Here is a 26,840-nt window from a genome sequence, read left to right on the forward strand (position 1 = left end):
ATAAATGGTAACGGACTCAATTTCTGAGAGTTGAAAGACATCTTCGGCAGTATTATAAAACCTTCAAATATCTGGTGTCTAGTTGGCAACAGAAGCAGAGAAAGGACCTATTCTTTCTCTGAATCGCCCCAATCTTGAAGGATACAAATGTCCCGTCGATGCCTCTCCATATACAGTATCGCAGTCAGTGTAGACACACGTGACATGTCCAAAACATCCCTTACACAGGCCTTTACGCTTAAATGTTACCCGACACAATCACTACAAGCCTCACAAACATCCCATGTTGATGTTTACAATTTCTCCACTTGGTCATCTACATACAGTAAGGTTTGACCCTGTCAGAAACTCTCCATTTCCATCACCATACATTCAAAACATCATAGGCTGACCAAGGAGTCACCCGATGGAAAATTCATGGGGAACGATCATCCATTATTAATACTGAAGACTTCGATTTTTCACACACACAGAGACACAGAGAGAGAGAGAGAGAGAGAGAGAGAGAGAGAGGAGAGAGAGAGAGAGAGAGAGAGAGAGAGAGAGAGAGAGAGAGAGAGAGAGAGAGAGAGAGAGAGAGAGAGAGAGAGAGAGAGAGAGAGTGCGAGAGAGAGAGAGTGCGAGAGAGGAGAGATGGTTCTGTCCTGGTAGAAAACTCTGTTTGGATTTGTCCCTTCAGTGCCACTGCTGAAGGAGAAGTAGGTTTATGCTAACAAAAGGGATTTTTCTTCACTTGTTGGTCTATTAATCCACAGCCGATTAGAGGCTGGGGAAGGGGGGCTGGGATAAGACAGATGATTGGCTATAGGCAGAGAGCTGAGAATTGTGGGTAAAACCTCACACAGGCAGATCAGGGAGAGGCAGATGAACTAAAGTAAAGCGTGGTTTTATTTTGAAGACAGAAAGATAGGTGTGGTGAAGATCTATTTCGAGTACGCAAATTACATAGTAGCAAATAAGAGAAACCACACACACAATGGCAAACAAATAAACATGCAGCCATGTTTAAAAAATAATACCTGGGAACAATTATTAGATCTAGAAATCCATATATTACCAATTGGATCATTTTATAGTACATCTTCTTTGAATAACAAAGGCCGATTCTCCTTCGCTCCACTAATAGACGTTAACTTGTGTCTTTGCGGCTAACCTCCAACGGCTGACGCCCACCCTCCAACGGCTGACGCCCACCCTCCAACGGCTGACGCCCACCCTCCAACGGCTGACGCCCACCCTCCAACGGCTAACGCCCACCCTCCAACGGCTGACGCCCACCCTCCAACGGCTGACGCCCACCCTCCAACGGCTGACGCCCACCCTCCAACGGCTGACGCCCACCCTCCAACGGCTAACGCCCACCTTCCCCAGTTAGGAGGAAGTGCAGATCAGCAGCCCCCCCCACCGCCATCGTGGCGTCCCTGACAAATAGATATTCTTATAATCTGCCCTTGTGAACCCCATAGGATCCTCCTGCCTTCATCCTCTGTCTATCCCATTCTGGTCGCTGTGGAACAATGATGCTTGGATACATTAAAACACCTGCCCTGTGATCAAACGAACAAATACCTCCCGGGTCAGCGGAGGGCTACCCAACGTCAGTTAACAATGAAGCTTTTAAAACATCAGTCGTATGCAAAGCGGCTGGTACACAGGAGAGACAGGGGCGGCAGAGCAGAGCCAGAGAGCTAGAGCCTGGCCTTCTCTATCATTTACATTTTACATTGTAGCCATTTAGCATATGCGCTCTTATCCAGAGCGACTTACAGTAGTGAGTGCATACATTTTTATACTTTCATTCGTACTGGTCCCCCGTGGGAATCGAACCCACAACCCCGGCGTTGCAAGCGCAAGGCTCGACCAACTGAGCCACACGGGAGCTATCAGAGCGTGGGGGAGCCTTTCCTATAGAAATCAAGCTATTTAACCCACAACAATGTCAGTTGATTCCCCCAAACAGCATGACTATGGGAAAGAGGGTTCTGAGACTGTATCAGCTACAGCATTGGATTTACTACAGGAGAGTTAACGCGCAAAGGCGGGCTTGTGTTAGTCATGTGGTCCAACACAGGCACACATCCGCAACATACACCAGGGGTCAAGTTTACCCTTGAACTGTGAACTTCCGTCCATACAAAAGCCCAGATCCTTGTTTGCGGACGAGCAGCAGACACATTTCAAACATGTGTAAAGGCCTAGAGTCGTAACTCATCTTTACCTCCCTTTTGACAAAAACACAACAAACCAAAAATACCAAAATGACCCAGATACCCAAAATTACACTTTTCGATTTGTTTGACAAACACGAACGTGCCTTTTTTTTTGGCAATAGTGTGTGTTTGCAGCCCGCAATTCGGGGTTTTCCTGCATGTGGGCATTCCTAGCTAGCTAGCTACCTATCCCGCTGCTCACCTGTTGTGTACTGGAGTCCTAGCTAGCACACAGTGTCCTTTCCTCACGCCTGCCGAACACCTTCCCCTGCCTCGTTAACAGAACTGCAGGACAGCAGTGCCCGACAGGCGGGGGCGAAGGACACTGTCTACCTGTGTCCTAGCGAGGTAGCTACCCTTGTCATCCAACGTTATGTTACTGTACTGAAGCGCCCACTGCCTCCCGCCTGTGTACCGGAGTCCAACTTAAAAATGGACCAATAGAAGTATATAGAGGGGTTCCTGCAGATGCAGGAATGCCCACACGCAGGGACTCCCCGAATTGCGGGCCACAATTACACCCTTCTCCTTTTTGGTGGAGAGGTTGTTTTTTTAAGCCAAGGGGGTGAGGTGGCGGCGAAAAGGTTTTTTTCTCTTCTCCCCCTGACTCTCAACTGCTTGGTTAACCAACTGACCTGCTGTCAAAGGAGCCTTTGTGAGCGCTCTGGCAGCGGGCCAATCAGATCCTCCGGCTTGTCTGTCTCCGGGTGGAAAATGGTGCCCCTGGTATGTGATCTGCGGCAAAATGCGCAGACAGGCTGACTGCAGACAGGAGCGGGCAGGCTCTGGCTCTAGGCCTTCCAAAATATGCCACGGGGGGAGAAAATGACCTGTTTTGGCACTCCGCCAAAGTGACACTGCACTATGGGGTACTGTGGTTATTTCTCTAGTTATTCCCTTATTCTTCATCACTCTTCCATCCTCTTCCATTCTTCAGGGCCTGAGTGAGCTCCATGCCAGGTAAAACAGGGGCATGGTAGAATAGGGACACCAACGCGATGTAATGACAAAGTCCCTGGTCTCATTACTTACAGTATAAACATCTCATGATGTAACTGCAGTCTTTCTGAAACGTCTAGTCGGAGGAAGAAACACAACAGACTGAGCCACTAGGCTCACGTGGTTTAACGTAGAGGTGGTGCAAGTACGGATGTGTGTCAAATCAAATTAGATTCCTCGCATGGTTCCTAAACAACAGGTTTAGACTAACAGTCAAATGCGGGTCCTTTTTCAATGCAGAGTTAGAAAATGTATAATATTAGAAATAGTGACACGAGGAATACATACGCAGGGAATAACGAATAACAATAATGAGCAGAAATAACATGGCTAAATACAGGGAGTACCAGTACTGAGTCGATGTGCAGGGGAGAGGTAGATATGCACATATAGGCAGGGCTAAAGTGACTAGGCAACAGGATAGATAATAGACAGAAGCAGCAGCGTATGTGGCGAGTGTGAAAGTGTGTGTGGCGTCAGGATGCATGTGTGCGTATGTCATGTACAGTTTTTCCACAATTCCTGACATTTAATCCTAGTAAAAATTCCCGGTCTTAGGTCAGTTAGGATCATCACTTCATTTTAAGAATGTGAAATGTCAGAACAATAGTAGAGGGAATGATTTATTTCAGCTTTTATTTATTTCATCACATTCCCAGTGGGTCAGAAGTTCATATATACTCAATTAGTATTTGGTAGCATTGCCTTTAAATTGTTTAACTTGGGTCAAACGTTTCGGGTAGCCTTCCACAAGCTTCCCATAATAAGTTGGGTGGATTTTGGCCCATTCCTCCTGACAGAGCTGGTGTAACTGAGTCAGGTTTGTAGGCCTCCTTGCTCGCACACACTTTTTCAGTTCTGCCCACACATTTTCTATAGGATTGAGGTCAGGGCTTTGTGATGGTCACTCCAATACCTTGACTTTGTTGTCCTTAAGCCATTTTGCCACAACTTTGGAAGTACGCTTGGGGTCATTGTCCATTTGGAAGATATATTTGTGACCAAGCTTTAACTTCCTGACATGTCTTCAGATGTTGCTTCAATATATCCACATGATTTTCCTACCTCATGATGCCATCTATTTTGTGAAGTGCACCAGTCCCTCCTGCAGCAAAGCACCCCCACAACATGATGCTGCCACCCCCGTGCTTCACGGTTGGGATGGTGTTCTTCGGCTTGCAAGCCTCCCCCCTTTTCCTCCAAACATAACGATGGTCATTATGACCAAACAGTTCTATTTTTGTTTCATCAGACCAGAGGACATTTCTCCAAAAAGTACGATCTTTGTCCCCATGTGCAGTTACAAACCGTAGTCTGACTTTTTTATGGCGGTTTTGGAGCAGTGGCTTCTTCCTTGCTGAGCGACTTTTCAGGTTATATCGATATAGGCCACGTTTTACTGTCGATATATACTTTTGTACCCGTTTCCTCCAGCATCTTCACAAAGTCCTTTGCTGCTGTTCTGGGATTGATTTGCACTTTTCGCACCAAAGTACATTCATCTCTAGGAGACAGAACGCGTCTCCTTCCTGAGCGGTATGATAGCTGCGTGGTCCCATGTTCTATTGAATGTACAGATGAACGTGGTACCTTCAGGCGTTTGGAAATTGCTCCCAAGGATGAACCAGACTTGTGGAGATCTTGGCTGATTTCTTTAGATTTTCCCATGATGTCAAGCAAAGAGGCACTGAGTTTGAAGGTAGGCCTTGAAATACAGTGGGGGAAAAAAGTATTTGCTCCCCTGCTGATTTTGTACGTTTGCCCACTGACAAAGAAATGACAACAAGGGTTTTGCCACCAAGCACTAAGTCATGTTTTGCAGAGGGGTCGAATACTTATTTCCCTCATTAAAATGCAAATCAATTTATAACATTTTTGACATGTGTTTTTCTGGATGTTGTTATTCTGTCTCTCACTGTTCAAATAAACCTACCATGAAAATTATAGACGGATAATTTCTTTGTCAGTGGGCAAATGTACAAAATCAGCAGGGGATCAAATACTTTTCTCCCTCACTGTACATCCACACAGGTACACCTCTAATTGACTCAAATGATGTCAATTAGCCTATCGGAAGCTTCTAAAGCCATGACATCATTTTCTGGAATTTTTCAAGCTGTTTAAAGGCGCAGTCAACTTAGTGTATGTAAACTTCTGACCCACTGGAATTGTGATACAGTGAAATAATCTGTCTGTAAACAATTGTTGGAAAAATTACTTGTGTCATGCACAAAGCAGATGTCCTAACCAACTTGCCAAAAACTTAGTTAACAAGAAATTTGTGGAGTGGTGGAAAAATTAGTTTTAATGACTCCAATCTAAGTGTATGTAAACTTCTGACTTCAACTGTATGTGTGGGTGTATGTAGTGTGTGTGTATGTGTTGGGGTGTCAGTGTAAGTATATGTGAGTGTGTGGGTAGAGTCCAGTGTGTGTGTGTGTGTGTGTGTGTGTGTGTGTGTGTGTGTGTGTGTGTATAGAGTCCGTGCAAGAGAGTTAGTGCAACAAAGAAAAGGGTCAACGCAGACAGTTGATTAGCCAATGTAGACAACGCGGACATTTGATTAGCCATTTGTGACCCGATTCAGGAAACTAGCCATATGTCGCAAGTTGTGTCCTGTTGGTTCCAGACTTGGTGCATCGGTACCGGTTGTCGTGCGGTTTCAAAGAGAACAGTGTATGGCTTGGGTGGCTGGAGTCTGACAATTTTTACAGCCTTCTTCTGATACCGCCTGGTGTAGAGGTCCTGGATGGCAGGGAGCTCGGCCTCAGTGATGTACTGGGCCGTACGCACTACCCTGTGTAGCGACTTGAGATCGGATGCCAAGCAGTTGCCATACCAAGCGGTGATGCAGCCAGTCAAGATGCTCTCAATGGTGCAGCTGTAGAACGTTTTGAGGATCTGAGGGCCCATGCCTAATCTTTTCAGCCTCCTGAGGGGTAACAGGTGCTGTCGTGCCCTCTTCACAACTGTATGGGTGTGTGTGTGTAGATCATGTTAATTCCTTAGTGATGTGGACACTGAGGAAATTTAAGCTCTCGACCCGCTCCACTACAGCCCCATCGATGATGATGGGGGCGAGCTTGTCCCTCCGTTTCCTGCAGTCCACGATCAGCTCCTTTGTGTGTGTGTGTGTGTGAAAATATGAGGGGGGGTATCTTGAAAGATAATAGGGACTATACCCTGAAACGAACAAAACAAAGATAGAAAATATGGCAATGTGCCCTTGAGCAAGGCACTTAACCCTAATTGGTTCCGTAAGTCGTTCTGGATAAGAGTGTCTGCTAAATAATTCAAATGTAAATCATTTAAACACGGTTTACACACAAAAAGAGCCCAAGTTCTCACAAAAACGTATTGAACAATTACAGGAAAGACAACACTTCTATTTGTCACACTTGATATTCACAATTTAGAATGGTACAACCGAAAACGAAAAAACTCCTGCTTTGACACCTCCCTTCGTGATACAAGTATTTATGCTTTTAACTTCAGAACCAACTTGTGAACGCAGGAAATGATGAAACGTGAGGGAGCCAAATATCTCTCTGAGAACCAGTTGAACCAGCCTAAAGCATGCCCTCTCTCCTCCCAAAAGAAAGAGATGAGAGAGGGAGAGACAGAGAAAGAGAGACAGCGGGGAGAAAGAGAAGGGTGCTGAAATGTGTTCATACTTGCAGTGTCAAATGCCACCGAGCAAACATCAGCCCCTCCTATCGTTTACCTGCTATTGACAGACAGGATGAGAGGGAGACTGTGTGTGTGTGTGTGTGTGTGTGTGTGTGTGTGTGTGTGTGTGTGTGTGTGTGTGTGTGTGTGCGCGCGCACACAGGGCTGAAATACACATATTCACACAGACGAATGCTGGCACTTATGCACAGACAACCTCACGCACGCACGCGCAAACACGCACTCACACACCTTCCATTGTTTGTAGAGTGAGAGTCAGGAAAGTTGGGACATGCTCATTTCACACCACAGGGCGAGCCGAGGAGGAGTAACAGAATCCAGTCGTAAAACATGGGGTGGGGTGGTATAATATGGCTCCCCTTCTCTGCCTTTCTCACAGTTATCAATTATCATAATCCCCTTCTCTCTCTGCACGCCTGTCACACTAAGCCTGCAGTTGGCTTTTCTTCATTACAGAAGCACTCGGGTCAACCTCTGTTGACATAAACAAACTTTGCAAGCCATGGTTGCAAATGGAGCAGAATTCATACCGTTTGTTAAAAACTATCATGGAATGGAAAAGGAAGAAAATATTGCACTTTAAAATAAAACATGAAATACAAATGCATGGACAAACAGCGAAATGTATGTTTTAGGATCATCCGGGTACAGTGTATTTCATGTTAGAGCTCTCCTACTATGCTTCCTCAGAACCGCCACACAGTTTACGAGTTAACCCCGTCAGCTCCGGAGATAAATCAAAGTCTCCTGCTCTCAGGAGGGGGTCTGCAACCTCAAACGGCAACATTGTCGACTGGAATAACCCTCATCCTCGTCTCCACCTTCATTTGGGTTAAGTGTCTCCGCTCCACACTGCCCACGCACCCAGAGATAGACGGAGAGAGCGAGCAGGGCGAAGGAGGGAGAGAGAAGGGGGAGGTGGGAAAAGATGGATAAGGTTTGCGATACCAGACGCAACCTTCTCGTCAACAGCCGAATGTCAAAATTAGTCAGGAAGTCTCATAAAATGCACATAGGCAGAAAAATTTTAAAGTAAGCAAGATTGATATTTTAGCACTGTCAGCGTTTGCTAAACTTATTTTTTGGGGAAAAATGTTTGATTTGTTAGCATACTGTATTTGCAGCGAGCGTATGGCTTCTAGGAATGACCGTGCCGTTCCACATCAGAGCGGATTTCTCGGGAAGTTCTATTTCGGGATTCGGGCCGCAGTGGTGTGTCAAATGAGAGGGAATGTTGTGTTTTGGGAAATCTAATTTGAGTCTGTCCTTTGTTTCACTGGTCTCATTTTGCAACGGGGAGGCGGGAGGCGAACCTCCAAGCTCTAACGTCTCTCTGCCATCCATCGCAAACAAGAAGAATGTCCAACATTCCACTTCCAACAACAACCTCACCAAGAAAAGGTTGTGGAGAGTTGACTGAAACGAGCCCCGCTGTCCAATCCACAGCGACAAATTTCTCCATTTCATGAAACACAAACTCTCTCCGTTTTTCCACGGAATCCATTGAATTAGGTAAATAATTCATTGCAAGGTTATTCTCCGGTGTCAGTGTGACATATGTACGCGTACATACATATACACATATTAAAAAACAAATATTAGCAGCCATCTCCTGCTGCTAATTGCGACTGACTCCCAGTGGGAGGAGAGAGGGGTCCTTGGTCGATAATTAATCCTCGTTTGGAAAAATAAATGACATTCATTAGCAGGGAATGGGGCCAAGTGCCATTATTTACATGGTAATAATCTGGAGCATTCTGGCAGCGCTCTTTTAAGGTTACGGAAATAACTCAGGGAAGAGGATGAGTACAATCACTCCTCTCCCTTTTCCTGTCTTCACACCCAGAACAATTAGGCCTGTGCGAACAGATGGGGACGCTTCTGACTGAAAAAGCCTTCTGAACGGCGTCTCATCTTTTTCTTATCTCGCACTCACACAGAGACACACACACACACACCCTCACGCAAACACAACGGCACGCGCACACAGACAACAATGTAATACAGGGAAGACACGTTGAGGCACTCGTGGAAACGCACTGAAGAAAACGGTGAACGTACATACTCGTGCACCCACAAAACCTACACTGCTCATCTCCACACAATCACATATTCGGAAAACACATCATGAAAAGTGAGGGCATACAAACGCAAGCTTCATTGCAAATAGTTCCTGGAGACAAACAACCTCAATATTGGTGATGAAATACAAAAAGCTGACAAAGTTTATTCAGAGTTGACTGGTTGTAACATTGGACTTAATGGACTTCATTGGTGACAATAATCAATATAATGTACATTATATTCCGTGAAGTAATACATTCCATATTGTTTAGCTAGAAAACTCTACCAGAACTCTGCATGAACTACTGTACTACAACCCTCATCTGAAAACACATCAGCACTTTGTATTTACACATCCGCAAATGATCACACAATAAACAATGGGCGGGTTAACGTTGCCCAAGCCGGCGTAACAATCCAGAAAAATGACATAATAGGGCATTTGTTGTGCACCACTGGTTTGTTCACAACGGTGCCTTGGTCTTTTGATATTGTACCGATACGACACACAGGGAAAATAATAAGAGAAATTAATATAGACTGAGCTAGCCGTGAGCAGTAGTACTACACGGTTTAGCACAAAACCCTTTAACGTCACCGCTTTCAGTTCGAGACTCTCTCTCTTTCAGTAAAGAGTTATTGACTTGCGCGGTAATTCCCACAGTCACAGTCGGCTATGACAGAATAAAGAGGACTTTGTGATGGTGGGTTCAAGTAAATGCCAATGTTATCCTAAGCGGATGACACCTGGTCTGGTGTGATGCAAAGACAATGTTCTCTCTTATTATGTGACTGTATTTGCTTTATATTTCCTGTGTATTCTTTTATATTTGTGTTTTAAGATAGAAACTAATCACCTGGGTAGCCCTCCAACTCATAAACTATGTCCACATTTCCTATTTCTTCCTCCTCTCTTGCCCTCCGCCTTTAAATGTGCATTCCTCTATTCCTCCTTCGACTCACAGACCCTCGCCCTTTCTTGCTCCCCGTGTTATATAGACACTAGGTTGTGATGGAAGAGTGAAAAGGTGAGACACTCAAACACACAAAACACACATTGATTTAAAGGTATCATTTGTGAAGATATGTGGTAAAAGAGCTTCTGTTAGTATGGTTGTCTTTGTATGACACAGTCTCGGACACTAATACTGACAATTCTCCCCCTTCACCTCATCCCCTCCCTCCTCTCTAGTACAGTATCAACAGCTCCAGTGGCCTGGATCCTGGGGGCCTTTCCACTTTGTCCCATGTCAGGCACTGGGTCACAGCGGCGAAAACCGAGACGACCGCAATTGTCCTGCCTGTTACCGATCTTTGTCCCACTAAGTACAATGACTAAGGTATCAACCCTTTGGGAACAGCTCAGCACAACAGAAATACCCTGACTGACAGCTTCTAGGAGTGAGCACCATCTCCACCTCTTTCCTCTCTGGTTGTCCAGTCTCCCACCGCCCCACCCCTGAGAAGGGTAATCCCAGGCCCTGCGGCGACGCTATGCGATGGGGATAGGACGAGGAGAGGACGGAAGAGTCCACTCGGCATGGTGAGTCCCCACCGGGCCGGATCCCGGAGTCCTACTATCAGAGACACCTCCAAAACAATAGATCCTAACAAAAGGACAAACTGTAGCTCAGGTTAGAGGCTGAAAGAGGCGGCGATTGTGTCTTCATTCACACCTCTTGTATACAAGGGGATAATAATACCAGCAGTTGTTATGAAGGCACAGTAGACAGATGTTATGCGTCGTTATTGTGATGTTCATCTAACATTGAAGAGTCACGGATGTCAACCCGGTCACCAACCTTCTTCCCTCTTCTCTGACGCAGACTATTTAATGAAAGAGCGACCTTTTTCTGAGCTTCCAAGTCGAAACTTCCCAGAGAAATCCGATAAAACCCGGGGCCTGGCTAGCGCCGCCACTCATTTGCTGGTTCGCTTGTCGAGCTTCCTGTGACCTCATTCCACCAGCCCTACCGATCGATCTGCTTATCTCCTAGATCAAAGGCGCGCGCCGCCGCAGTACATTTAACCCCGGCCGGGTCCTCCCACGTCATGTCTAAATATTAATGATAATAAAGTCTAAAACCCATCCTGTGTCAAGCCATTACAGCCCACATCGATCCTACAGCTCTCCTGGCCAATTAGAAGTCGGCCGTCGTAATGCGTCTCGGCACATCAAAGGACCAGAACCATTGATCCGCTCCTGGATCTTAACGTTTACCATTAAAAAAAAAAGCAATAATCGGAAGAGGGGAAAAAATCATTTTATTCACCGGGTCGGATGGAGAAGCGCTCAAACCCAGAAGGGAGGGATAGAGAGCGAGAGAGAGAGGAAGAGCAGCTCAATAATGGCCACTCTGACAGTTTAAAGGGCATCGGGCACATCCGTCCCCTGGACTAGATCCAATGAAGAGCCCTGGGGCTGGACGGGGGAAGTATCCTGTCCCATGTTACCAACAGCAGCACTGTAATTCTGCTTGTCATGAGCCCTAACGGTTCTCCAACCCAGTTCTATTTTCAAACACTGACTGAACATAAAAAAGAAAGTTAAACAAACTCTGTGGTTTCCAATTGAAATGGCCCAAACGCTAAGACAGCGTTGCAAGCCCGACTGCTCCTGAGAGCTGGTGGGTTTCCATAAAGTGACAGATTCATTGCGAAGCCAGTTAGACTGAGAACATTTGCGGGACTGGGCTCTTCAGGATCCTGTGAACATTTTGAAAAGCAAGGCCTTGAGCCCGAACTGTCCAGAGGTCTTTATATAGGAGGTCTCAGTAAGATCGTTGACTGTTACCTCCCATTAACAGTACACTAGTATGTATGGCTTCAGGCAAGCTAGCGTGTACATCTACCCTGGTCGACTCATACGTCACAGAACATGACTTCAGGCCAGATAAGGTACAACTTTTGTCAGTTCAAATGTAAAACATTAAAGTTTGAGCTCCACACGCAGTAAAGCAATACTTTGCACAAACTATACATCACTTAGCACTCCAGGAAGAGCAGTAACGCAACACAATAAGAGAGGGGGAGGGGGGGAGAATGCACAACGTTCATAAACCAGAAACATTCCTCACACAAAAGATGCCAAACAAGCCCACCGCTGACACTATTATGCGACAGCATCTGTTTGTGTTGCCTTTATCTTCCGGAGCTGACATCTCTCATAGCCCTGGCCTAGAGACAACATCACTGCTGTCATTGTACTACAGCCTGGGGGGGGGGGGTTGTTCAATGTCCAGGGCTACAATGCCCTTCTTCATATGCACCATAATACACCAGAACACAGGGCAACGAGACTGCAGTCTCTAAGAGGTTTTAGTTCTGGCACGAAGCTATTGACAACATGGGAGAGGATTGGTATGCATTCGACTGTTTACTGAAGAAATTAGAGACAAATAACACAATGGACATCGTTTAAGTGAGTTGACTTGTGTTGCGAGAATGAAGAGAGGCCTGAATGGCAACTAGGCCAATGAAGATGGATTCACTTGTCCCATTGAGTAGGGTCGCAATACAATGGACGAGACGACGACAAAAGCTTCCATTGTAGCGATAGCTAACGAAGAGAAGTTTATCCGACCTCAGATGGAGTAGTTCAATAACAGCGGAGAAGGATGACACCGAGCTCTTCTCAGAAAGCCTCCTCGAGAACTAATTCGACCTGGAAAAATACTGAAACTTTCCGAGGCTACATTGGTTAGCCTTGAAATCCTCTCTCAACTCTCAGGACCACCAACTCATTCAATTTCTAATCCAAGTCTCCTCAGTATGTGTTCGTGCTCTTCTCCCAACTGTCCCCTGTGGTAACCCTCACTATTATACGCTTTGGTCGCAAGGTCGCTTTGCCATAAACTCTTCGTTTTGGACTACACCAAAATATGTAATTAAAGATTTCTGAAAGGAAACCAGTGTTTAGAATAGTTTATGTCAAGTTTGTCCTGAAATGCTCCACCACAGGGAAGCTTTTTGATGGGACTGGTGTGCGTCGACAGCATCTGCCCAAATAGAGGCAGGCGAAAATGTACAGGGACAGAGCTTTCTCTGTCTGCCAGGCCAGAGGACGAACATCCACACAATGGTGGTGCAACATTGTAGCAACGCTGGTCCTGGCTTATAATACAGCTCCTCACATGTGTATGATGCTGGGGGGGGAGTGTACGCACTACGCAGGTCAGCTGAGGTTGGGGATTCACAGGCTCTGCAAACAGGCTGGGTAACTGACACAAGACTGCTAGGCCGAGATGCCAATGTAATCACAACCTCGCCTTAACGTCTTAGCAGTGTTGGCCCTGGCGCCATCGGAGCTGGGGGTTTAGGACCGTAGGCCAGCAGACAGGAAGCAGCGCAGTGACCCAGAACACATTGGGACAAATAAACAAACTGGCCGAGTGACTCAACTTGAGAAGTTGCGGATTTGTATGGGTTTCCGGGCCGATTCAGTGCTCCTTGTATGGAAGTATGGCAGGGGAGTTTGTATATGCACACAACTACAATGCATAGATAAACATTCGAAACACAAATACAAGCTTGAGTACATACACGTTTGAGTCCTCTGTAGCTCAGCTGGTAGAGCACGGCACTTGTAAGGCCAGGATAGTGGGTTCGATTCCCGGGATAGAAGCATCTGATATATCATTACAACTGTGAAGATTAATAGGGCTGTCTGAACGGCTGATAAGGAATCATTACTAACAATCAGGCTCTGAATTCTGTGTGTGCCCTGATCCAAGGCCATGTCATTATTTCCTGGAAGTAGGGGTCAATTAGAGGTCAGAGTACCTCAAGCCACTCCTGCCAATAGGCCGCATTGGTAGCAGACACCTACATTTGGTGCAATTATGGATGATAAATTGGGTTAAGCAGTCTTTTCGCCCCACTTAAAAAGCTTCCTCTCTTTCGAAGTTCTCTACTTTTCTGCCCTATCGATGAATGTTTGTAAAAAATGTGTATATATATATATATATATATATACACAATTTTTTATATATATATATATATATATATATATATATATATATATATATATATATATATATATATATATGAGTAATGTAAATACAAGTAAAAAAATTAGGGGGGGGTGGAGGAATATAATTTTAGATGTTCCTCCTGTAAGCTTATTAGATACAGTAGCCACTGAGATCTGCAAGAGAAACAAGTCCATCAAACTGTCACAAAAAGTCTTACAAAAAGAACATGGAAAAAAATAGCGGTGTTCAATCAAGATAATATACATTTCAAAAAGGAGGTACAGTATACAGCTTTGAAAAAGTGCTGTGTGTGTGGTCAAAAACGTACTGTGTGATTTACAGCGAGGCTAGTGGGTTTCTGCGAGGCCGGGCCCGTCCCAACTGGGACAGGTAGCGACAGGATGATGTTGACCCTGGAGGTGTAAAACCAACCTCCTTGTCGCCACGGAGACGCTGGGTGCCCAGGTTGAGCCGAGTCGAGGAGTCTGCCGTTCAGTTGGCATGGGGCCTGGGCTAGCACTGGGGTGCCCAGCCAAATACCCCCCTGCCTGCCTGCCTGGCTGCTTGGCCCAAACCTTAACCCGTCGGCCAGGGGAAGGTGAGTGCAGTGGCAGCTGGGCCAGCACTTCACCGTCGAGCACCACTCTCCAAACAAACAACCCAACGGGCCAGAAGCCACGGCAGCATGGAACCAGTCATTACTGACTGAGTTGCAGGCCTCGTCAAGGCCAGCCCTGCTCTGCCCTGAATTTGTCAAGAGCTGTCCAAGAGCAAGGATATACCAATAATTCTCTGCTGCAGAGTGTCTTTTTACCATACAAATAACAAGAAGTTGAGCACCTTATGACCTGTGGTTAATATCAATAACATCCTAATAAAAATAGGTGGATAAGTAATGTGAAACGCCGTTTAGGCCCTATGGCACAGACATACAAGTGCATGTGAATGAGATGCTCTATAACAAGACTCTGTTCAGCCTTGGTTACTCGCTCTCAGGCATTTTCTGCATTGATCGGGAATTTTCCAGACATCCAAAGTCTAGTCTGCTTTGTCATTGTACTTTAGCTGACCTCAGAGAGGAAACAGCCATGAAAATGACATTCTAGAATTCACTCCATAACAAGACAAGCAGAGGGTCATTATATTTTATGAAACGTCGAACCAGAGTTTTGCCAAAGCATTCAGTTTCTTCAAAACGTATCCAGGCGAAATGCAGATAAACAAACAAAATGAACCGAGTCACAAACTGCTGGCAGTGTTTGAGATAAGGAATTAGCCTAGTGTGGAAGCAGCAGAACTCAATCTCCCATCTAATCTCCACAACATACTTCTCAGCGTTCATGCTCAAGTCATGTTCAAGCAGCAGAAATACCAATATTGAAGGTATTCTGAGGCCGTCGTGTTTTTTTCTCTGTTCTTGGCCTGCACTCAAAAAGTGTCTCAGAGTAGAAGTGCTCATCTAGGATCAGGTCCCAGTCTTATTCATTATGATTTAAACAGCAAAACTGATCCTAGATCAGCACTTCTACTGTGTGCCACTCTGTGAATATGGGCCACGGTAACAGCACTGAAGAATGGAAAAACTTCCCAGCAAGTCAAACAAACACCATTCCCCAAGATGCATTATGTTTATTATTCTTTAAAGAGGTCACATTATCATGAAATATCTCTTATGAAAAAGGATAAATAAGTCAACATATTTTGAGACGCATTATTGAAGTCGGAAGTTTATATACACCTAAGCCAAATATATTTAAACTCAGTTTTTCACAATTCCTGACATTTAACCCTAGTAAAAATGTCTTAGGTCAGGTAGGATCACCACTTTATTTTAAGAATGTGAAATGTCAGAATAATGGGTAGAGAGAATGATTTATTTCAACAATTCTTTCATCACATTCCCAGTGGGTCAGAAGTTTACATACACTCAATTAGTATTTGGTAGCATTACCTTTAATTGTTTAAACTTGGGTCAAACTTTTTAGGTAGCCTTCCACAAGCTTCCCACAATAAGTTGGGTACATTTTGGCCCATTCCTCCTGACAGAGTTGGTGTAACTGAGTCAGGTTTGTAGGCCTCCTTGCTCACACACGCTTTTTCAGTTCTGCTCACAAATTTTCTATAGGATTGAGGTCAGTGCTTTGTGATGGCCACTCCAATACCTTGACTTTGTTGTCCTTTTTGCCACAACTTTGGAAGTATGCTTGGGATCATTGTCCATTTGGAAGACCCATTTGCGACCAAGCTTTAACTTCCTGACATGTCTTCAGATGTTGCTTCAATATATCCACATCATTTTCCTTCCTCATGACGCCATCTATTTTGTGAAGTGCACCAGTCCCTCCTGCAGCAAAGCACCCCTACAACATGATGCTGCCACCCCGTGCTTCACGGTTGGGATGGAGTTCTTTGTCTTGCAAGACTCCCCCTTTTTCCTCCAAACATAACGATGGTCATTATGGCCAAACAGTTCTATTTTTGTTTCATCAGACCAGAGGACATTTCTCCAAATAGTACAATCTTTGTCCCCATGTGCAGTTGCAAACCGTAGTCTGGCTTTTTTATGGCGGTTTTGGAGCAGTGGCTTCTTCTTGCTGAGCGACCTTTCAGGTTATGTCGATATAGGACTCGTTTTACTGTGGATACAGATACTTTTGTACCGATTTCCTCCAGCATCTTCATAGGGTCCTTTTGCTGTTGTTCTGGGATTGATTTGCACTTTTCGCACCAAAGTGCGTTCATCTTTATGAGACAGAACGCGTCTCCTTCCTGAGCGGTATGACGGCTGCGTGGTCCCATGGTGTTTATATATGTGCGTACTACTGTTTGTACAGATGAACGTGGTACCTTCAGGCATTTGGAAATTGGTCCCAAGGATGAACCAGACTTGTGGAGGTCTACACATTTATTCCTGAGGTCTTGGCTGATTTCGTTTGATTTTCCCATGATGTCAAGCAAAGAGGCACTGAGTTTGAAGGTAGGCCTTGAAATACATCCACAGGTACTCCTCCAATTGACTCAATCTATGTTAATTACCCTACCAGAAGCTTCTAAAGCCAGGACATAATTTTTTTGAATTTTCCAAGCTGTTTAAAGGCACAGTCAACTTAATGTATGTAAACTTCCGACCCACTGTAATTGTGATACAGTGAATTATAAGTGAAATAATCTGTCTGTAAACAATTGTTGGAAAAATGACTTGTGTCATGTAGATGTCCTAACCAACTTGCCAAAACTATACTTTGTTAACAAGAAATGTGTGGAGTGGTTGAAAAACGAGTTTTAATGACTCCAACATAAGTGTATGTAAACTTCTGACTTCAACTGTATGTCATAAGCCATAGCATGCTACAGAAAATAATTATGACTTATCACAAGCTAACTGATCAATAACTAACTATTCAATCAGATTTGCTGGAGACAAAATCAAAACAAAGTATTTTATCCAGACTTTTAGGTAAGCCACAAAGAGTTACCTATCTAACAGACAATTCAAGGCTGGACCAGAAGACTCACAGGTAAGCAAAGTGACACTGAACGCTCTCTCAAATCGGTTATTAAATTAAACACCAAAAATGTATTGGAACAATGAGAGAATGAAAGAAAAAAGGAAGGGGGAGGGTGAAAATAAAATACAGAGACAGGACATAAAATCTTCTGCCATGTGTGAGGGAGAAAGAATGGCATTGAAAGGCAAGAGATTGCGGGAGAGAGAGAGAGAGAGAGAGACAGAGAGAGAGAAAGAGAGCGAGCGAGCAATGTGTTCAAATAAAACGAGAGGACAAGTGGCAGCTGTGTGTCTTTATCTTGGAGAGACTGAGTAAATTGAGTCACCAGCGGTGCACACGCACACAGACGCCTGGCTTGATACTTCGGTTTGGCGCATTCTCTCTCTCACACACACACACGGCGCTTAATTAAGATGAACCAATTAGAACATCACAGTTTTATCGGTGAGCTTCAATAAGGAGTGGGTGACTGTATAGTGAGGCCTGCTCCCTCTCTCCCCTCACATTTCACTGCAACCGACACTAAATGCTCCTCTCATGGTCCCAGAAACAAAGCGGCACGCATGGAGAAGTGCAGGAGCTCACAGACTGCATCAACAAACACACAAACACCGTAGGTTGTGCGCTGGCAGTATAAAAGAACAAAACATCGCCCAATAGCTGCTTTCCACAGATGTGTCATCAAGCGAACGTGATGTCATGAACCCTGTCCAGCCTGGACATCAGTCACTTCCTGAAGGGTCGTTGGCCACGCTGATGTGGGTCAAAGAGTCTAAGACACTTTGCTGTGATTTACTGAGGAGGACCTGAGTGAGGCCTACACTGATTCGTGCACACTATGATTTCTATAGAGGCAAGAGGTGTGTCGTTCCAATGGCTGACATACAATACAGATAAAGAACAATTGAATACTAAGGCTGGGATTCAATTAATTACAGATAGGACCATACAAATGTTATTAACTGTTAATCTGATTAATTAAATGTTCTGCCATTTCTCATACTTGATGTGCTAGAGGAAATGGTATACCAAACAAAAATATAAATGCAACATGCAACCATTTTAAAGATTTTACTGAGTTACAGTTCACATAATGAAATCAGTCAATTGAAAGAAATTCATTAGGCCCTAATCAATGGATTTCACACGACCTGACAGAGGTGCAGCCATGGGTGGGCCTTGGAGGGCATAGGCCTACCCACGTTGCAGCCAGGCCCACCCACTAGGGAGCAAGGCCCAGCCAATCAGAACAAGTTTTCCCCCACAAAAGGGCTTCATTACAGACAGAAATACTCCTCAGCAAAATGACGATCCCGCAAGTGAAGAAGCCGGATGTGGAGGCGCTGGACTGGCGGGGTTACACGTGGTCTGCGGTTGTGAGGCCGGTTGGACATACTCTCTAAAACAACGTTGGAGAAAGCTTATGGTAGAGCAATGAACATCCAACTCTCTGGCAACAGCTCTAGTGGACATTCCTGCAGTCAGCATGCCAATTGAACGCTTCCTCAAAACTGGAGACATCTGTGGCATTGTGTTGCGTGACAAAACTGAAGATTTTAAAGTGGCCTTTTATTGTCCCCAGCAAATGGTCCACCTGTGTAATGATCATGCTGTTTAATCAGCTTATTGATATGCCACACCTGTCAGGTGGATGGATTATCTTGGCAAACTTCTGCACAAAATTTGAGAGAAATACAATTTTTGTGCATGTGGAAAATTTCAGGGATTTTTTGTTTCAGCTCATGAAACATGGGACCAACAATTTAGATGTTGCGTTTAGATTATTGTTCAGTGTATATTGAACTGCTTTAACTTATATTCAGCTTGAATTATACATTTAACACATCCCACTACAATGGAAATATTTTTAGACCGCTGAAGCAAGCACACAAATTCTCTTCAGGAAATGTACCTTTTCTAGTTTGGTCATTATCTTACTTTAGGAAGTGTTTACTGTGCAAGATGACATCTTATTGAAGTGCAATATCTCATAAATTGAATGCCCAAATCAACTTTAAAGTATCTACAAAATAAGTTTTGCAGTGACATAATCCAAAAGAAAGGCTACAGCTCAATTCATATATTTTTGGGGGAAAAATGTGAAGCTGGGCATCCGATTGTATGGCCTGCCCTAATGGATTTCCAGATCACACTTTCAGAGGTGTAGTGGATTTTCACAGCAGTGAGTCCTGAATGGAGGGATTTAACACTTGATACAAAAACAACCAACACCATCTTGTTGCTGTTCTGTGAAATTTAAAAAAAAAACGATCTATAAAAGCAAGTGCTTTTTCCAAACTACTGGTGGAACTCTTGGTCGTGTGCTAACTTTTCTCCTCGGTTGGTTGCAATTATAATCAGAATAACCTTTATTCAAAGCACATTTGCATATACAGCACCTGGAATTAGACTTGGTGAAATAGTGCTGCCAGCAATACACAAAATAGACAGACAGAATATAGACAGAGGAATTACAATCTACATACAGTATGTACAATCAGGATATGGACAATATGGATTACACAAGTCCCTTCCAAGCGAGCGAACAGCGATAGGAGTCTTCTCTTCTGTGGTCTGTTTTTCAGACCTCGAGATTGTCCAATACGCTATCATTGTTGTTGTTAATCATAAAAGCGCTCAAGGCTGGAAGCTTTTAAAAAAAAACGAGGGACTGAAACTCTTGAGAAGTGGCATGACGGGAGCCCCTCTCAACTCTCCATAGCCAACAAAAGCCCAGGCTTGTTGGGAGTGACGCTACAAACTCTTCAGCATCTTCAAAATGTGGTCCTGTTTTTATTTCTCCTACCACTGGGATAAAGGGAATCTTTTATGCTATCTGCAACACGAGTGTCAACATCTCAAAATGAGCAGGCTTGCATTGTGTTCTCCACCCCCCCCCCCTAAACCTCCACCCTCGAAACGCACCCACACACACTGCTAGGGTAGGTTAGGAGAGAGAGGCAGAGAGACAGACAAGACAAGGAGACGTTATTAAAAAGGATGGAAGAGAAACAATATAAAGGAGGGGGAAAAAAAAGGAACTTCAACATTTTGTAAATATTTCACGCTTTTACACCCAGCCAAAGAGAGATCAGAGATGCAACAACAGCAAAGTTTCAGTTTAACCATCCAACCAGATGTCAAAAAAACATAGTCAAAGGTGATCTTTCTTCATGTGTTTTATCAATGCAATTGTCTACAAACACTACATAAGGATCCCCCTCAAAGATATGATATACATTCACTCGTCTTCCATAATCTGATAAGTCAACAGATATTGTATTTGTCTATTCCTTTGACTGAAAGCTTTACCAGTAACTGCAGTAAATCTGACAGACAATGTCTTATTCCTATTAAGAGGGCACTACAACACTGAAGGCTAGAGAGTAGTGGTGATCTGATGCATTATTACATTCCATGGAAAAGGGCAGAATATTTAAAGCAGATAAACGCTCATTGAGAATTTGTAAAATGAGTAAAACAAAAATTGGGAAAGTGAGGGGCTAAAGAAACCATCTGAGCTCCTGTACCAAGTCTCCCTGTACCAAGTCTCCCTGTAGCAAAAATGTAAGGTCAAGTATTGATCCCCTTTTTAGTCACCAGAAACCAATGTGTCCATATACAGTAAGAGGGAGGGGTAGACGAAGACTGTTAGGCCATTTGGCTACAGCGGTTTCATCCTGGCAGCCATTGCACTACGGACTAAGACAGGCTAAAACACCCCGGCACAGAACATCTTGGCACGGCACAGTGATGGCATGTCCTGGCATGGCAAAGCATGGCCCAACCCAACATGCTCGAGTGGGTCAGTACGGCTCTAAAACATGGCGACAAACCAGGACTCTCTTCCACATGCATACCTAGTGTCCACGTCTGCAGTGGCATTCTGCATTCTCTGAGGCAGCTATTTAGAGGAGCGCAGAGCCCAGATGTAAACACACACACACACACAATGGCATACTGGCAGGGACGACAGCCAGGGGAGGAACAGTGTGATAGGTTCTAATTGCTTAAAAATGTCCAAAATAAGGCCCCCTATTATGGCAAATTGGTTGATAATGGTAGGCTGGGAGGGTGGAAGAAGAGGAGGGGGGGAGGGGGGGTGGATGCGACCCAGGCGAAGGGGAGAGGAGTTTCTCCGTGTCGCCTCATTATTTTCGTCTTGACGGACGCCCGCGCTCAACCCCTGGATGAACAGGCCGTGCTGAATAAGTTATCACGAGCCACACAAAGGGAGAGTGGGTTCCGCAAACAACAACGAGAAGCGTCTCTCTCTCTTTCTTTCTTTCGCCTGACGAAAGGATGGGCCCGCCAGTTTGGGAGCTCACCTGTAATTTCAGCAAAAACAGTAGGTGGAAAAGAAAGGAATGAAGGAAACAGGGAATAAAAGGGAGGAAGTGCAGACGTCCGTGTCCGCACAGATTTCCACAGAACATTCCCTCCTCTCCGTTTGATCCGTTTCGTCCTCTGCACACTAGCTCTTCTTTCAATCCTCCAGAAGGCAGGGACCTCCTTTGGACAGCATCGAAGATGTTTGAGGAGTGGGTGTTTTTGGCACTTCGTACGACAAGGCTTCGAATGAGATCACTTCGTCAATCAGTTTTTGATGTTTATTTTGTCTCCTTTTTGGTGTTGTAGCTGTTTTGTGTTTTGTCTGGGTCTGGAGAACCATATGGAAGACACCTTCTTCTTATACATTGAGGGGAATGAAGGCTTTCCCCAGTGGCTACTCTCAAGAGTTAAGTATTCAAACCAGTACTCAGACCAGTTCGTCCTAACTGTCACCACAACACGTCGATACCACTGCCACCAAGCTTCCCTTGCCATCACTCAAAAGTAGTGGCAGAACTTTTGGACATCTGACGGGCGAATCAGAGGGTGCTGCAGCCTGACTGGCGCTCGACAGGCAGATCAAACGGGGCGGGTACACTTGGAGTGACACCTGGAACTACTTCAAGGGGGGGAAGGCGCCACTGATCTCCAGTCGGCTCGTCGGAACGGCCTGTCGATGTCGGAGGGGAAAAGCGCCTCAAACGGAACACAACTAGAGAGGGCGAATAAAACCATCACCTCAATGTCACACGGGGTTGACCTCACGGTGTTGGGAAAAGTATGACAGTAAAAGTCCCTGTTCCAGGGCGGAAAACTACTTGATTGATAGGCTGCTATGGCTGTATCTGCTCATCGTCTTTAAAAGGTTACATTGCCATGTGCAGCACTAACCTTATCTGGAATTGAAATCAATTGGAAGCATTGCACAGGACTGCAAACTTCAGAAACTTACAGGCAACTTCCATGACAATCCAAAAGTAGGGAAATGACATAGACTGATATCACATATTAGAATGATATCACATATTAGACCGATATCACATAGACTGATATCACATATTAGCACTGTATATATAGTAAGTGAAATATCTCAACAAAACCTAGAAAAACACAAGCAGTATCTGACCCCCATTAAGGCCCAGTGGCATTGCAACTATAGGTGTGGTACAGATAATGATGCAGAGAAGAGAAAGCCAGAGCTAGTCAGGAAACAGTCACGTCCCTCAATAGACAAAGGCATTCCTTATATAAAACATGAGCCCATCTTTGCCCTTGTAAACAACCCCGTTCTCTGCAGCCCAGGCTTGTTTGTGTCTTTCTCCTTTCCCCAAAAGCGTCGCATCAGCATTCTCTAACGGGGGAGAGAGAGAAAAAGAGAGAGAAAGAGAGAGAGAGAAAGAGAAAGAGAGAGAGAGAGAGGAAACACACACACACACACACACACTAGCGGAAACACACACACACACACACACACACTAGCGGAAACACACACACACACACACTAGCGGAAACACACACACACACACTAGCGGAAACACACACACACACACTAGCGGAAACACACACACACACTAGCGGAAACAAACACACACACACACACTAGCGGAAACACACACACACACACACACACACACACTAGCGGAAACACACACACACACACACTAGCGGAAACACACACACACACACTAGCGGAAACACACACACACACTAGCGGAAACACACACACACTAGCGGAAACACACACACACACTAGCGGAAACACACACACACACTAGCGGAAACACACACACTAGCGGAAACACACACACTAGCGGAAACACACACACTAGCGGAAACACACACACACACGTACCTATCTCACTAAACTGAATGCACTGTAAAAGAACACACGCAACAACATTAAAACCTTCAAGTACATGGAGAAGCTATTGTTTGTCACACCAAAAGTTTTCTGCCAGCCAGTAGGCCCACTTACAACTCTACAAACTCAGAGAGGAACGCTGTGGCGGAATACACAAGATACTGTCCATTTCTCCCGTTTAAAAAAAAAAGTGTACTGAGCAGCACCGACTATCTCTGTGCTTGACACTAGCTGGAGCTCCTCCCAGTCTGCCATTGCTTCCATAGCTACACAATCAACGTATTTATGTGGATTGGTGAGGAAGCCCCTCTGTACATGGATCTAGTCTAGATAAAGGTCTCCAATCCACAGAGGCCTGCTCTCATAAAGTCTTTCAGCATTGTACACTTGGCACTGAGCTCTAAAACGCTGTCCCTACTGTACTGCTGTATCCCCTACTGAATGCTCGTGTACCGCAAACACACACACACTAACAAAAGCCAGCTGCCTACACCAGCGATGGGCGAAAGAGGTAGCCAGCTACGATTCACGCTTTGGTACTTCACTCGTTTGCCAGGGAAACAGAAGAGTAAAACATGAAAAGTTCACAGAGGGAGCAGATAGGCCGACCCAGAGGGAGGAAAAGTTCACAGAGGGAGCAGATAGCAAAAGCAAACGCCAAAGTGATATCAGCCATGCTGAATAAATCGAGAGACGAGAGGGAACGGAGTACAAATTATCCGCCGCAACACGGAAGAACAGATCAGAGGCATCCGTTGGGATTGGTCCGCCACTCTCGGGATAGGCGATATGCGCTAGGCTATGGCTATTCCAGCCTCTCTGGCTTGAAGAAATTAGTTAAACTGGAAATATTACCCAATGGAAAACAGGGGGGGGGGGGGTTTGTTGCATGACCTTTGATCAAACATGTTGCTTTAAACTATCGAAACCAAACCTCTTCAGACTGATCAAACTTTGACTTTGGTAGACATTCGACCAACTGTCATCACGTGGATGTGACTCGTCCTAATGAGCATGCTAATAAAAAAGGCTTGTTGGCCAAAAACCAAGCTGAGGTGATTCGGATAGTCGGAGCTGGAAGAGATGAACATCACATCATCAGAAGCGTAGCGGACAGGTGAGGTCCAACGGCAGCTCTCATTACGGAGTCGGTAGGGATGCGGAGACGCGAGCAAAGTCTACCCTGGTGTGCTGGACCTGGGACGGCAGTGCGAATGCTCAGGCCACAGTATGAACAGAATACTTTGGAGACAGGAACAGGAAATCTATTATATATATATATATATATATATATATATATATATATATATATATATATATATATATATATATATATATATATATACATACACACACACACACACACGTCTTTCGCAAAAGATCATTGTGATTTTTCCATAGGTATTATGGCGCACGCCTGGGTGAAAACTCGATAGCAGGTTATCGCCTTCACCCAGCTGAAAATTAAATAGACTGATTGTACAAGTTCTAGTGAGGGATTGTGTGTGTACGTGTGTGTGTGTGTGTGTGTGTGCACGCGAAAAGGGAGAAGATGCCTTGCCCCCTCCGTCACTGCTCCACCCAAGCCTCTCTCTCACTCCCCCGACTCTCGCATCTTAACAAGGCTTTTCCTCCGCTCCTCCTCCAAAAAGGCAAACCAAATCAATAAAAGAAGAGGAAAAAAGGACTAAAGTGGAGGAACGAGAAGAGGGAGAAAAAAAACACACTGAACTATAATTTGTTCTGTCTTTCAGCTTCAATTACAAAAAATATCAAATATTTTTGTTTGACTTCACAGCAAGACTTCAAGAGGGCCCCCAAGACTTCCATCCATTTGCATCCAGCCACAGCCCACTGGTGGAGCTGAATTCCATTAATTATATGACCTACATATCACATAGTTAATATTCCAGCACTGGAAAAGAGAGAAACTCAGCCAATACTGGAGGAACGGGTCTAAATTTGGAGATCTTCAGGACATCAGAGCTCCCTTCTCCCAGCGCTTTTCTGAGGCGGCGCTCTTTGATCTCCTTCCCTCCTGACATTGTTTGCAAATGTCACTTTAATGGGACTGGCAAACACGCGAACGAACGCAGCCACGCTCTTTTCTCTTTCTCCTCTTCTTCTTCTTCTCCTTTCTCTCGAAAGCCCATCGTTGCAACTCCACTTTCCAGTGAATCAAAAAGGGAGAGGGGCCTGGCTCCAGCTGCTTTCCTGAAGGGAGCGGGTGTGAAGACGTGAACGTGGACAAAATGCCCTAATAACTCAGGGTTTCTTTAACTATCGTTGCATTTACTAGCAATAATAAGAATTGAATTGGACATTTTATCAACAAACGAGACATACTGTATATACACATAAGGTTATCCTGGTCAGGATGCATGTAAGCCTGAACATAATTGTTAGCTCTACCGCAGCACTGGTAGTCCAGTTTGCAGTATATAAGCCCTGGCTCAAAGTGAGCTAGCCCAGGTTAAGGGCTACTAGTATAGCATTCCGTATAATATTAGTATAGAATATTGGCCAGGATGCTGAAAGTTAGCGAATGGGCTAAGGTGCGCTGCTCTTGCACACCGTCGGTCATTGGTGGGTTCTCTGGAGCTGAAGGGAGTTAGCATGCTGGGTCTAGCGTCCTAGCATCAGGCCAAGTGCTGATCTCTTAATCAGTGTCCAGAGCGACCAGAGCCCTCCTCTGAAGGCTGGGGTCCCTGCCTGCCACTGCCAGCCCTGCTAACGCCATGAATATGGAGCCCTTCTGCGGCCGGGGCTTGCTTATGTTTTCTGTCTGATATCTCGGCCCCATTCCCATTTCAAAGAGAGGTCCACCCAGGGGTTTGACTTTTTGATCTGCCTGGCGACTGACTCGACCACCTGCATGTGGGATCAGCCGCCAGCGAGAACAAGACCAATCCCTCCTACCCTGCCTCCCTTGCCCTTCACACTGCCTCCCCATCCAGCCCCACCTTCCCAGAACCCTCCAGAACCCCAGCGGTCATAACTGGGTTTGGAGCTGCATCTTAACTCTCCGACCGCTCTGTTCTGCTGTGTGCTGTGGCTGGGAAGAGATGCTGGACATGATTGCCATAGCAGCAGGAGTCGGCTCCGTTCCCACCACAGACAGTCCACCTCTGTCGGGCAAAGTCATGGGAGCCATTTTGTGACCGCAGTGTGAGGGCTGTAATGTCAGGGCCCCATGGCACTG

At 45.1% G+C, this 26,840-nt stretch overlaps 1 protein-coding gene across 5 annotated transcripts in view; it reads right to left on the minus strand.

The window, feature by feature from the left end:
- Window positions 1-26,840, minus strand: part of LOC115201085 (vesicle transport through interaction with t-SNAREs homolog 1A) — a 171,104-nt gene that overhangs the window by 18,251 nt on the left and 126,013 nt on the right. The gene's annotated exons all lie outside the window — the stretch shown is intronic.

This window comes from Salmo trutta, chromosome 10 (assembly GCF_901001165.1).
Source record: "Salmo trutta chromosome 10, fSalTru1.1, whole genome shotgun sequence".
In the NCBI taxonomy this organism is placed as follows: Eukaryota; Metazoa; Chordata; class Actinopteri; order Salmoniformes; family Salmonidae; genus Salmo; species Salmo trutta.